General features: G+C 39.3%; 1 long non-coding RNA gene across 1 annotated transcript in view; it reads right to left on the bottom strand.

Annotated features, from left to right (window-relative positions):
• Window positions 1-15,351, bottom strand: part of LOC144200323 (uncharacterized) — a 40,261-nt gene extending 24,910 nt beyond the window's left edge. The window contains exons 1-3 of the long non-coding RNA XR_013327088.1: window positions 15,243-15,351; window positions 14,203-14,297; window positions 5,757-5,870 (exon numbers count right to left, since the gene is read on the bottom strand). This is a non-coding gene — a long non-coding RNA (uncharacterized LOC144200323). The remainder of the gene's footprint in view (window positions 1-5,756; window positions 5,871-14,202; window positions 14,298-15,242) is intronic.

Below are 15,351 nucleotides of genomic sequence, written 5' to 3' on the forward strand. Positions count from 1 at the left end.
TGGCCCGGGGGCCAAATCTGGCCCGCTGAATCATTTTATGTGGCCTGACAAAGTATATCATGAATTCTGACTTTGTGTTTTAGGATCAAATTCGAGTGATTATAGATGTAGTATATTATATTTCCTAATTTTCCCTTTTTTAAATCAATAATTGCAATGTTGTAATACAATTTTGTGTTTTTAGTACAAATAGCATTTAGTAAAATCTAAAAAAAATTGAATATATAATAATATATATTTTATTTTTTAAAATCAGATTAAAAAAAATGGGTATTTTTTTTTAAATAGATATAAAACTGTTTATTTTGACTTTTTTTTAAATGTATCTCAATATTATACCTAAAATTTTAATACATTTATTATTTTTTTAATTATTATTATAACAAAATTGCCAAAACAATGCTATTTAAAAAATTACACCGCTTATGTGTATGTGTCATGGTTTACTTTCAACCTGCACAACGGACTAAAGATGGAAGTCAGCCCTCTGGCTACAATTCTACATATTTACATATATACGTTCATTAACATAAATATGAATACTTTCTATGGTATGTGCTGTCCCTTATGAAATAAATCAAACTCAAACACGCTTGTAAAGTGCCCAAACGCATCGTGGAAAGAAGAAAATGTGTTTGTTTTCAATGATGGCGAGCCACCATCGCATTTGGGGCATCCATTGATTTGAATTTGATGGTAAATGGCAGGTAACGAAGCGTGAGGCCAGCGAGCAGAGCAGCCTGTGATAAACAGCTAAAGAAGTTCATTTCCCTCCACTGAACTACAGCTTGGCAACAGAAAAATCAACACTAATCGGATGAGAGGCAGCAAAACAAATTCCGCCGTTGTGCTTTCAACGCGCAACTCTTGGGAGGAGACCAACCCGCATAGGTGAGGGGAGAGTAAACGTGTTATAAAGAGGGATAAAAGAAAGAAAAAGTGTGGATGAAGTAAGAAAATAAAAAGGGGGGAACGCTGCAAGATGAAAGACGCAGAGGAAAAAAATATGAGATAAAGAGGCCCCATTCTTGGTTCTCTCTCTCTCGGTTATGTGAGATATGCTTTGCATAATTGACTAATGAACAGCAGGGGAATTGAAGTGAATTTGCAAATTGCTACAAATTACACATTCATTACTGATTTTCCAAAACATACCTTCCTTTTTTTTTTCCGATGATGGAACACAAGGGGATTTTTATATTTTACAGAGTGGGTCCTTTGAGAATGGTAAGGTAATATATTATGGATAATTGCTTGAAATGTAACATAAACTCTATTTGTTTCATGTCTGGTGTATAAATAAAATGTGGATATATTTTTTTGAGATTTGGGTGGATATATTTTGTTGGGTATGGCAACCATTGCTCCAAAATAGTTCAATTGTGTTTGGAATTTAAGTTTAATATATTTGAAAGGAGTGTAGCCATTTAAAAAAATATATAGTAAATGTATATATGTCTTTGGGTGGAGATGTTTTTATATTAAACATCAATAATGGGGCTATGATCAAATATTATTGTTTTGGAGTTCAGAGGGGGATTGATTTGTGTTTGTTGGAGCCAATAAGAGTTGAGTTTAGTGTAAGAAATGAAATGTTGCAGTCACTATTGGTGGAATTGAATTATATAGAACAAGGGTGTAAGACGGTTGGTTGGCGGGCCGTTTTAACGTCAACTTGATTTTATGTGGCCCGGACTATTTTAGATATATTTAGATTTTTTTTTTTTATATAAATGGATTAAAAGAACTGGATTAAAATCCCTGAATATTCAGTTTTTTTATAGATCTAAATTTTTTTTTATTTGAGCTTTTTGACATATATTTTTAGATTTTACAAAATGATTTTTGAACTAAAAACACAAAAAAATGATTAAAAAAATGACAATTATTGATTTAAAAGGGGTAAAATCAGGAAATTTAAAATACATCGATACTCTTCATTTGAATTTAATCCTAAAACACAAAGTCAGCCCTCATGATTGACTTTCCCGGGCCACACAAAATGATGCAGCGAGCCAGATTTGGCCCCCGGGCCGCCACTTTGACAAATGATTTCATTTCCCTGTTTGTTCCGTTATGACGTTCGTATGTGGTCGAGTGTCACTAATCTCTTGTGGTAAACCCACACGACGTCGTCTGTAAGCCAAAGCCGAGAAAACAGCCCCAAAAAAAGAAGACTAGGTTAATGATAAAAATGAGTGACAAGCTAAGCAATGGCAAAAGGCAGCAGTAAGTTAGCGTGGAGAGCAAGATTCAGTTTGACCCTCACTGATCTCTGCTGTCACCGGCACTCAGAGCTCAAGAAAGACGATTTGCTTTAAAAAAAAGCGCTTGGCTTGTCAAAAGGAGCTGTCAGAGACGCTAAGGCAGGAAGGCACTTCAATTATACAGAAAAAAGGAAGCGCTTCTCCTGGATATGACATGTCTCTTGATCTGGCATCCTCACCGAGAAAAGAGGGGGAGGCCCCACTACTGAAACATTTTGACTAAACACATTTGTCGGGGAAAATTAAGACGACATTCGCTTAACATTTCTTGTCAACTAACGCTAGGTGTTGCATTTCAGGTAAAAGTACGACTATTGGAATCAATGTTACTTGAAAATGGACATTGAGGACTACTGTGGGTGACATCATAATTATTCGTTATGGCCACAAACCAAAAAAAAAACAATTGTAATGTGTTGTTTTTTAAAGAATTCAGATTGGATTTGATTTTGTGCACTGCATATGTTTACTGTGAGAACATAAATAGTGCACAATAGCCCTATAAGAGGGAAAATTGATTATAATTAATTCTCCAGGTATCTACCTACATATTAATCGAGAATATAATATCATTTTTTTCTTAAAAATAGGTTTACTTCATATTTCATTATTGAAAGCCAAAAGACAGAATCATAACCCCATGATGGAAACTCAGTTTCCAGTCATTATCATTTGAAACCCACTCATATCTACAAAACAATAAAAATACAAGTCAAATCTTGGGAAATATTTCTAAATTTGACTTGCCCACTGTTTATTTTTTTGTCAAGAAGAAGAATTCCAAAGAGGAAATGGGAAAGGGCTTGTTAGCAAGCCAGGGAAAGACGAAGAGAGAGATCAGAGAGCGTTTAGTCCGATAACAGTCCGCCCAGATGGTCGTCAACTTAGCCGGTTAGCAAAGCGTCTAAGCGAGCCTTGGCCAGTCTGCATAATTCCACGCAGAGGTCACATTCCTGCTTGCCTTCATTAGCGTTTGCAGGCAGTTTAAAGCTTTAACCGAAGCCGTCAGGGCAAGGATGCTTGCATGCCAAACCAATTTAGATGTTGCTGGTTAAAGGCTTTGCTGCCCAGGCTAAAAAAATAAAAAATAATAAAAAGACGCTGGCATAGAGGCGAGAGGTTTTAACTGAATTGAAATGAAGATGAAAACACAGCCCGCCAGGTCATATTCCATAAAAAATAAAAAAAAATCTGCAAATTAAGACATTTCCTCGTGTTGAGATCAAATTCGGGTAAAAAAAAAAAAAATAGAAAACCATTGATGTACATCATAGAGTTACGCTCTGGGGATCCAAATCAGGAATTATGTATTTTCACGACTATAAGGCGCACTTAAAAGTCTTAAATTTTCTCCAAAATAGACAGGGCGCATTTAAATGTGGTGCGCCTTATATATGGAAAAAAAAATGAAAGTGCCATTCATTGAGGGTGCGCCTTATAATCCAATGCGCCTTATATATGAAAAAAATCAAAAATGTGTCATTCATTGAGGGTGCGCCTTTAAATGCAGCGCGCCTTATATATGAAAAAAAATGAAAATGTGTCATTCATTGAGGGTGCGCCTTATAATCCAGTGTGCCTTATATATGGAAAAAAATTCAAATCTGTCATTGATTGAGGGTGCACCTTATATATGGAAAAAAATTAAAATGTGTCATTCATTGAGGGTGCGCCTTATAATGTTTTGCGCCTTTAAATGTGATGCGCCTTATAGTTGTGAAAATACGGTGTTTTTTTCCACTGTATTTTCCTTGGGTGGTGAACTGTTCAAAAAATAAAGCAATATTGTCTGCAAAGTAGAACAGGCAAATTGGACGGACACATCTGCGGGATTCCCTCCACCCCCACGAATACTTGCTCCTAGAGCTACGCCTTACCCGAGGTTAAGCACCCTCTGTTCAGTTCTCCTCAGCTGTCTAAGCATAACACTTTAATGACACGCTATTAGACTGTCATCACACTTAAAGCATCGTGTTCACACCACAACCGTCGCACGCAGTTAGATAGATCGTCTCTAGGCTCCTCCAACCCTGCTGATTCCACTTTAGAACTTAACCAGACCAAATCCCAGTAGGATAGGTCAACGGCACCCCCGTGCTTCTACCAAAAATGCCTGAAACAAGTCCCTTTCTCCTTCAACTTTGAACTTCCCAGTCCGTAGTTTCAACAGTTTCCCCAAACTTTGTCAGCCCTAATAAATTTTACTGTTGTTTTTGTGTGTGTGTGTGTTTATTTGCTTGACTGCTGAGCAAAAAGTCAAATTTTTAAAAAGCAGTAGCTGACATCTTTGGGGAAAGGAATAAAAAAAAACGCTGAACCCACGCTTTTGTATTCTTTTGGTCTTTGTAAAAGCTTCATACATGAGGAGGTGGTAGTTGGCACAGTGTAAGCAACATCAAGTAGCCAACACACACACACACACATACACAGATATAAAAACACACTCAAATGCACCCTCATTTGTTCCGTCTTTAAACCCAATGTACAATGCCGTTAGATTGTTATTTGAAATGGAGGTAGCAATCTCAATGCCAAATGTCAAATGGGATGCAGATGACTAGGAGGGCTCTTTATGCTAATCTGACGATTAATATTCCGATGATATGTCTACATGAAGCCCGGGTGTTTTAATATCCCAGGGAATGTGTGTGTGTGTGTGTGTGTGAGCTACACTATGATACTCTCGTACCCACGGGCGAATCAGCTAGCCTGTGTCAGCTCATCGGTAGCGCTTCGCTGTTTTTACCGCGGGAAGTAACACAAAAGAGCAGCAGGAATGTTTATGAACACCTCCAATCCCCGAGGGCCCTGCGGGCTGACCTGATTATCGCCGGGCTGTAATTCAACAGTCGGCAAGGTGCTCTTACGCCTAGGGGTCTCCGAGGGAGGGTGCGAGTACGCATCCCCCGTATCCCCGTCACCGATAGGGTATCATTAGACATCATTAAAAAGAGGGTCGGATAGAGTCTCGGTCGGGCTTGTTTTTTTTTTTTTTTTCTGTCAGACACGCTCGAGGAAGATCACTCACAGCCGAGCCCCGAAGCGACACGCGCCGGCGTGGAAAACATACAAAAGCACGCACAGTGAAAAAGAGGGTATTTATCAGTCAAGCTTGTTTTGTTACGCCAGGCTGTTCTTTTTGACACCGGCTCCGACGGTGGCCTTTGTTTAAAAAGAGGAAATCAAATAACGGGGCCGCTGTTGCCGTTGCTGTTGTCCCCTCCGGCGTGTATACAAACGGAAATAAACCGCCGCGCGGCGTGTCTAACAATAGGAAAATACAACTTTTACTTCAAGGACATTGCAAAGTTTTAGCGTTTTGAGTCGGAGACAAACATTTTTTCCCTAGATGGATATATGTTTGGATAGATTTAGATTTGCGGATAGCATATTTAAACAAGGAATATAGATATATATATATGTGTGTATATATATTTAAAGTGGGATGCCATAGTGAGGATCTGGCCTTCAATGACCCTAGTGACCTACCTTTCAGTGTGGTGGCTTCAGAAGCTTTCAATCCAACGTTGGTTCAAGCATTTTTCAAAGATGAGGCAAAAGTTGAAGCCAAAGCACAGCTGAGTGCTGCCATCTTCTGGCTACCTGGCGTGCAGAGAGAGCAAACAATTGCATTAGCAAATAATACTGCAAATTGATTGAACAAGGAATCAATTAATCCAACTCAAGGAAGACCATCCCAGAGTTTTTTGTAGAAAAGCACGATAACATAGCTGTCAACTTATATGTTCTCCCCTATGTTTTTTGATCACTTCAAATTGCCGTATGCAGACTTTTGTACGTTTTTTTTTTAAGTACGTGATTTGTAAAACCGAAAATCTCGTTTTACCCAATTTAGATTAGATAACTTTATAAATCCCATATCTGGGAAATATGACTTTTAAGACATTCCAACAGAATACATTATAGTTCCAATATCATAATTCTCTTACCATCTCTTTCAGACTACTACAATCCAAAAGGCCTCCATACACGTCAGTCTAATAAACAGTGATCCATTGTGAGTTATTGCCCTGACAAGCAAAGCCTTGCTTCAGTTCACAATCGTTTGATCATATATTTACAGTTCTTTTGTCCTCAGGACATTTTTCCAAAGTCTTTACACTCAAAAAAAAGTACAAACGAAGGTCACCGTCTGGCTACGATTCGAAGAAAAAACTTCATACCATTTACAACCAATATTCCCTCATTGGTGTGCAATTGCGCACTATTCTCGTCTTCTTTGCGCAGCAGCAATCATATGGCGCGCAGTAAATAAAATCCAAACTTTATTTTATTTATTTTTTTACCATTTTCCACAGGATGACGACGTTTACGCGGCAGCCAGTGGCAGTAGCTCTGTCCAATCTTATGTTTTTTTGTGTTTTACAGCATGTTTTACATAAAAAAATATAGGGAACATTGTTTACAACGTGTGGAGTTTTAAGAACTACCTTAGTATCACGACTATAAGGCGCACTTAAAAGTCTTAAATTTTCTCCAAAATAGACAGTGCCTTATAATCCAGTGCGCCTTATATATAGAAAAAACAGAAAAACAAAAACGAAAAACCACCATTGTCGGATATTAAAAGAACACAAATGCCTGAACTGAAACAATACTGTTAAATATGTAGATGCCATCTTAGTTTACAAAATCTTCAATCATATAGCTCCTCCCCCACTGCAAGATTTTATACAAAAAAATCCAAAACATCAACAATGGCTGGCTCTAGAGGTGACTGTAAAGTAGTGTGCTTCATACCTGGAAGTCAATAGCAATGACCGTATTTTCACCACTATAAGGCGCACTTAAGTCTGAAATTTTCTCCAAAATAGACAGTGCGCCTTATAATACAGTGCACCTTATAATACAGTGCGCCTTATAGTCGTGAAAATACGGTACTCAAAAGTAGCTAAAGTAGATTAAAAAAATCCTCTGGATAAACCACTTGGCTTCAAGAACGGTAACCCACGATTGGCTGGAGCAGTTGTCTCCATCAGGCAAATAGAGCCGTAAACCTCAAAGCATTATTCCCCCATTATTTTTCCGCAGGTCGCCATTGCGGCATAATGCGACGGCATTCATCTACTTCATTCATTTTCCTTCTTTGAGCGCCCCATGCAATTTAATTAGCTCCACTCCTCCCTGAATGTGAAATCAGGAAAAAAGCGTCTAGCCACCTCCCCAAGAACGGAGAGTGCCGAAACAATGATGGATAGAGTCTGAAAAGTGCATTATTTCTGATGCATTTTTAGATGATTTCCAGCCTCACCCCCTTTTTTTTATTCTGCGGGTAACGCAATAACCTCGATACGGACCGAGTACTGTCAAACGCAGTATTACGACGGATCACAAATCGCGAGAAAGTCATAGTTTCTGAAACGAGGAGTCTCGGGTTATCTTATCATTTTTTTTCATTTACTTACGCTTCTTTTACTCCCCCCATTTTTTTCCACCCATGACTGTCTTTTTTCTCCCAGTTTGCCAATTTGTTTTGAGCTCAAAGACATTCTCAATTGGACGGTTGCCTCAGATACCCCAATAGATAGTTCCTTATTTCAAAAAATATATAAAAAAGGAGTTCTTCAAAGAGAATGAATCAATAGTACTCAAATATGAGGTTAAAGAAAAGGTTATACTGATTGTATACAATTGTAGACGCTCCCTTAACACCGAATGTCAAGAAGAGCCAATAACTCAATCTGTAGAAACAATAACAAAAATACTATATACATTCCTCCAAATATAACCTGGAAGAATTTAGTTTCTGCTCCAAAAACAAAACATACACAAATCCTAAGGGTGAATTCTCCCCCCTGCAATCAAACAATGCAAATGTTTACTGCGACTTTAAAACAAAAAGGAGCCCTTGGCAAGAATTGATCCCAAATCCCCGGCAGCTTTTCTCAACTAAACCCATAGTGGTAGTCTTGTCTTTGTTTAGAAATACACAATAACCAGGTTTTGTGGTTTGGCTTTGTTAAAAGTCGTGAAGGTTTGGAGAATACACCAAAATTTTGCTACTTTGGGAAAGTAACAAAAATGTCCATCTTGATTATAGGATGTAATAGGACAGTTTAGGAGGATATAGGCAAGGAAGATGATCTTTAAAATTTCCAGACTACTGAGGGACTACTGTGTGAAGTATTGTGGTAGTGGCTCCAGTTTCTTAACTAGTTCTACAATGTCTTGTGTGTCTTTTGTCTGACTTGCTACTGCAACCAAGAAATTTCCCGAATGCGGAATGAAATAACATTCTAACCTAATAATAATTAGTAAGTTTTGCCTTTTTTTTAACCCTAGTGTTGTTGGATTTAAGAGACGGACAACCACTTACGCTAATATTAAACCAGCTAGCCTGGTATGCATGTTTTTGGGCCGCAAGAACCCGGAAAAGACCCACACAAGCCCAGGCAGACCCCACACAGTGAGGACTAACCTGGATTCAAACCCTTGATCGCATGTAATTCCAACACGCTAACCCCTTAACTAATTTTCCTATAAAATCCTCGATGCCATGTTCGTATGTTAACATTTTTTGAATAATAAATGGCGGCTTATACGAGAGAAATTTTCAAATCCAACGATTTTAAGGCAATTTTGAAGAGTACTGCTTATACACGGATGTGGCTAATACCCGAGTGTCTCACAACAACACTTTGCCATCGTCATATGTGTTACTCCACCAAAAAAAAAAGGTTTCTTGTTCACACCCAAAGCTCTTTTGGCACGATGTAGTTCCTCCCAGACTGTGACTGCACCACCTTCCTAATTCAGTCTTCACATAGCAGTGTTCATCACTACTTTTCTTTGATTCGGGCAACTACGCTACACAAAAGAGCTACACCGCATCGGCAGGTCACGAGCACAGGTGAAGCGGTCCAGGTAAGCTTGGCAGGAGATTGAAGATGGCTGCTGGCTGTGTGTAGAGCGTGAAGCTCAGACAGGCACTCCATCTTGGCATCATACTTCACACGCCGACACCGTAACACGAACGACAAGAGTAATAAAAAGTACAGTATGCGCCATTGGCCAGGTTCCATCGAGGCTACGTATTTGTCACCGTCCTTTTTTTGCAACGTACAAAAAAAATATTGTTTAATTAGTGTGTCAAGTCATTTTTCTAAGGACACATTTCCTGAAATATTAGCGCAAGGAAGACGGTACAAATAGGGGCAACTTTTGTATTTTTTTTACAATCAAAAGCCTGTTGTTGTTCTTCTTATGGACACTAAGGTCAGATTCTCAATGAAGTGAAGGCTAGAGTTGATTGTACTATATTCTCTAATATATTAGCCACATTTGCGTATAAGCAGTACCCTTAAAATTGCCTTAAAATCATTGAATTTGACAATTTCTCTCGTATAAGCCGCCCCCTGACTCTTAATTTTCACCTCCATATTTATGGTTTTAATAGGGAGTACAAATGTGTTACTTTGAAGGGAAAAAAATGTTGTTTAGCATTTTATCTTTTCTCTATTTTGAAATAAATAAATATTGCCTTGCATTATGGCGTTTTGTCTTTGTTTTTTTTGCAAAAAGTACGACTTATTTGCAAGAAAATACGGTAATTTCAATATTTTGACTCATTTCGATGACTACTCCATAAATCGTGAAGCATTTCGTCCTGAAAAGAGTCGATAAAAGTTCTACAAAGTGCACAAAAACAAAAGCTAAAGTTTTTCGAGCAGTCCCGAAGTCTCCCTGGCTCGGCTTCTTTGGTGACATTTTGTCAGCGGGTGATTACGGCACCCCGGGCGTGCCGACGAGATTGGCTGTCTGGCTGACCTGCCTAAGATTGATGGAGCGGTGGGGCTGGGGGTGCGCCTGGGTGGCTTGAGCCTAGGTGGATGTGTGGAGGCCTTTCAGAGAGGGGACAGACTGAAAAGGTCAAGGCTTTCAGGTAAAGCCCCCCAGTATTGACGTTGTAGACATTCGCTCTGATGAGGCTGGAGCAGCCGCCATTGTGGTGGGAGTGGAAACAACACACGCCATCAAAATGCAGTGGCGTGGACTTTGTCTTGATTGCAATACTTGATAGTAGGGAATTGAGCCTGAGGAAAACTATTTGTGTGCAGGTTGAACAACTTGATTAACATTTAGTGAAGTTAAGGACGGGAATGTAGGAGTTGGATAGGAATAATGATTATTTTGGTGTTTTAATAAATGGTCTTAATATTGTTATGGTGATGTATTTAATGAGAGTTACATTGTAGTGGTGGAGCAATGAGAAGACATTTTTGTAGTCCCTTAGATTTAAAACTGATCCGATCCAAATGATCTTTACTTAGTCAGGTGACTTGAATAAAACTGCCTAACCTATGTAAGAGTTCAATGTTTTTTGCCTTAGTCTGGAATAAATTAAAAAAAAAACATCTCTTTAAGAAGATTTTGCGTCTACCGACCAGTTTTGTTTAGGCGTTAATAAGCCTGACTTCTACTCCCAAAAAAAAAACAAGGCCCAAGCAATTCTAGCACTCTAGCATTCTAGCACAACTACAGTATAAAACAACAGCCATCATTTTGGCTTTTTAAGTTCACTATGACTAAATCTAAGCTAGTGACCCATTGCTTTAAGTACTCCATTATAGAGCAAATGAACACGCCTCATAGCAATGAGCAATTTGCAATTGGGTCCAAATGAAAGTTTCCTTGTCTTTTGTCTCCAGTCGCATTTCTCTTCTTCCTTCTCCCATTCTTCTTTCCATCATTCTCTCAGCACCGACGGCTATGTTTTCTCCACCACATTTCCCATCATTGTTCTTGACTTAACAGCGCCGTCCATTTATGTTTCCTGTCCATTCTCACTGTGCACACGGCTCCATTTGTGAAACATTTGCTGCTAAAGTAGATCTAATTTTGATTTCTACAAAAAAAAACACCAGGTACTTCCACAAAATCAGTTCTGTCAATCATTTTCTATACTAAATTTCAACTTAATTTGAAAATAGTTGCCGATATGCACTAAGTTTGAACACAACTGTCCATTTGTAACCACATATCAATCCACAAAGTATCAAATCTGAGGACAAACATCTTCTTTCCATTGTCTCCTAGCATGTGGCGAGCGACCATTCCTCTTCCTAGATATTTTCCAAAGTGGCCAATCCGTTCTTAGGCAGGAAATTCGTGTCAAACTAATTCACTTTTAATGAGAGGAAACCCACTGATTACAGTGTTTTCCTTGGCAAATGAACCCATTCATACGTTAGTTGGTTTGAGGAGTCCGGGGTGAAGGAATCTCTCATTGGTCAGACCACACCCCCCAGAACACAACACCCCTTTCCATAACATACCCACACACCCACACAAAAACACATGTTCAATGTTAAAGTGGGAAAACAGAAAATATTTTTATATATTTCTTTTTAGATTTAAAAAATGTCTCTTCCTCTAAACCAGTGGTTTTCAAAGTGGGCGGTACCGCCCCCCGGGGGGTGGTGTGAACTTTCAGGGGGGCGCTGACGAATAAACAGGCGAATGGGGGGCGTTGAAATAGTGAAGGGGGCGATGGAGCAATTACAGTAAAATGTGACGTTGGTGTTTGTAGAAAGACCGGAAAAATTGATTGTCTGTAATAAAAAGTCGACAAAAAACAAGCTTTATTGAAACAAGAAACGTTGTCTGCTCGAGCGCTCACGAGCAGCGCGCATATACCGTATATCACTAATTGTCGCGAGTTTATCGTCGATGCAGGCGACTGGGGAAACCACCACCATCCAGTCAGCCGCAGAGGAGCACACAATAGCGCGCCGGCAACGCTTAACCACAGACGTATGCGCACAGCCACCGGCTTAATGCATCAGCTATCAATTTTTATGATTCGAGGTGAACTGCGCATTGGTCTATTAAAAGAAACGAAATTAGCGAATAATATCTGAGGCGCCTGTCTTCTATTTATTTAAGCTTCGTTCGTTGGAAAGGGGTAAAGAGGGGGGCGTTGGCATTTTGGCCCGGCGGTGAAGGGGGCGGTGGCCAAAAAAGTTTGAAAATCACTGCTCTAAACCAACACAAACTAAATAATTTAAAATAATATAAAATTAAAATATCTAAAAAAAATGCAATTATTAAATTTTTAAATCAATAATTGCTTTTTTTATTTTTATTTTTTAGTTTAAATTATTTTGTCGACTTTCTGTTTCATGATCATATTCCAATGAAGATTATTGATTTTCTGTGTCTCCAATGCAAACAAAATAATTTAGAATAAAAAATAAAATAAAAAATCCAAAAAAATATTGTTTTTTAAATCAATAATTAAAATTTTTGTATTATTTTTTATTTTAAATTATTTAGTTAGTGTTGGAGGCACAGAAAATCAATAATCTTCATTTTAATCTGATCAAAAAACAGAAAGTCGGAACTTTCTCGGGCCGCACGAAATGATGCGGCGGCCCAGATTTGGCCCCCAAGCCACCACTTGACACCGGTGTACGAGTTCAACTACAGAAAGCCCTCCCGCGAGCGCACTCGAATCATATGCGGTGAGAGCGTCGCGCTACGTGGCAATCCGTCCCCAAACAGTCTGCTTTTTCATGTTTAGCGATGGGCGCGGTGGGCCTTTCACAACCTGGCGAACGTCCGTCTCATCTCTCAATTACTGTCGTCGTTTGAAGCGCCCGTGTTCCGCCTTTATCTGTCACAATATGGCTGACGTTTGTTGAAGCGTGTGCGAAATAAAGGCAAGCCGGTGAGGCCCAAAAAAATAAAAAATAAAAAGCCAGCAGCTGTTGTGCTTTCAAAGCCGGCCCGGCCCTAAACACTTAAGATGAAATCCTTTTTGTTTCAAGTGGCGAGCCCTATCTGCCTGATGAGGGCTCAAGGGGTGAGAAAAAGAGAGGAAAAAGAGAGGAAAAGTGAGAGACAGATGGAGATGCTGTTTGATTTGTCAGAAGTTTTGGGGGAATTTAATCTACAGCTGTCAGGACGCCGGCGATGGCCGCCTTTTATCCGCCGGATTCCCCCCCAGGCACCAGATACTCGTCTCTTCTCATACGTGGAGAACCAATGAGAAACGGCCTTGAAAGGATGTACGACTGTTTTGTTAGAAGAGCAAATAAAAGTCAAGAACAAAGTGGGGATTTTTTTTTTGTTTTTGCAATCCTGCATTTGGACTGACTTTTGTCAAGTCAAGATGAAAAGGAAAATACTCGAAAAGGCCTCAATGGTGTGATGACAACATGCTTTTGTTTTCAAATGTGGTTAAAAAAATAATAAAAAGACTACACAATACAGTTCAATACAAGTCAAGTGAGAATATCAGGGACATTGGGACTTACCTGTGGTCTGTGGTACCTTGGTCGCCCGGACGTTTGGTCGCTCGGACATTTGGTCGCCGGACGTTTGGTCGCCGGACGTTTGGTCGCCGGACGTTTGGTCGCCCGGTCGTTTGGTCGCCGGACGTTTGGTCGCCGGACGTTTGGTCACCTGGGTGAATATAATTATATATATTATTTATAATTCAACAGTAAACTCATGTTGTCAAACGTCCTGCGACCAAACTTTCAGCGACCAAACGTCCGGGTGACCAAACGTCCGGGCGACCAAACGTCCGGGCGACCAAACGTCCGGGCGACCAAACGTCCGGGCGACCAAACGTCCGGGCGACCAAACGTCCGGGCGACCAAACGTCCGGGCGACCAAACGTCCGGGCGACCAAACGTCCGGGCGACCAAACGTCCGGGCGACCAAACGTCCGGGCGACCAAACGTCCGGGCGACCAAACGTCCGGGCGACCAAACGTCCGGGCGACCAAACGTCCGAGTATTATTCTGATTTCATTTTTTGAACTGCTTTATCCTAATTAGGGTTGCGGGGGGTGCTGGAGCCTATCACAGCTGACTTTTACAGACTTTTACAGAAATGGAACAGTAAAACGGATTACATCTTTTTACCAATCTAGTGTTTGACATTTTTAACAGTTTATTTCAGTCACCTGTTGCTGTTTTTTTGTAGAAACTTCATTGGTTAAATGGCCTCTTCTGGATCGGCTGGAACAAAAGTGGGTCTTGAGAACCGCTTTGACGACCCCTGCAATAGTCAAGAGGAATGCTTTTGAACACATCTACTGTAGCAATTAAGATAAACACAAGAAAAATATAAACATTTAGCTCTTTTGATGTGTTCTCACATCTGTGCTTTGGTTACTGAATACCGTGTAACTCCAGCCATGTTTTAATACCAAATTTACTGTACGACAGCTGGATTAATCGTGGATTGATTAGTCATGCCTACAAAGTGTAGTGCAAGCATGACCATGAAAACTCCACTTTTGGATTATTTTATGCATTGTTTTTATTTGCCATTTTCCCATGATATCAACTTTTGGTCAACAGTTAGAGGCATAAATGTTAAAAGTTCCTGTCCATATGTTAGATGGATTTACTTCTTTAATGCTTATCAGCTGCATGCATTTTATATTGAGTGCATAAATCCCTTCATTTTATGTTTGCACACCACCAAAATATCATTTTTTTTAGGGAATAAAAAGCTTGTTTTCTCCCACATAACCTTCTAGAACTCTGGCATTAACGCATAAAAGGTTTTAAAATCTTTTGATTATAGTTTTATATTCTAAGTTTTGGGGGGATATATTAATAAAATGACTTGAGAAAATAATTAACTCACAGAGAACGGTACAATACTGCCACTTAGTGGCCATGTAGGGTATTACTACCTAAAATATATGGTCACCGGCCTGCACAAACGTATTTAAGGAGCTTTAAATTGAGTTATTTAAACGATCGGGATACATACAGCACTCAAATAAAGTACAAATAACCCATCAAACGATATAAAAGCTTATTTGAGTCCAGGAAGTTAAAAAAATAATGTCCACATGTCTATTGTGTTAATACACTAGAAATGTTTGTTTCTTTGGTAGTGCAAGTAAATACACTCGATTTACAGGAAAATCGTGCATAAAGTTATCTAAATAGATCATTGAATTAACCGTTTTCGGATTAAATTGCTCACCTTTCTGTTTGTGCACGAAAATATCGTTTGTTCAACACAACGAGTTAGCGAACATAGCAAACAGGAAGTTACCTCAATGGAAGTACAACTAGTAGTAGTGTGTACTAAT

Source organism: Stigmatopora nigra, chromosome 8 (assembly GCF_051989575.1).
Source record: "Stigmatopora nigra isolate UIUO_SnigA chromosome 8, RoL_Snig_1.1, whole genome shotgun sequence".
NCBI classification, from domain to species: domain Eukaryota; kingdom Metazoa; phylum Chordata; class Actinopteri; order Syngnathiformes; family Syngnathidae; genus Stigmatopora; species Stigmatopora nigra.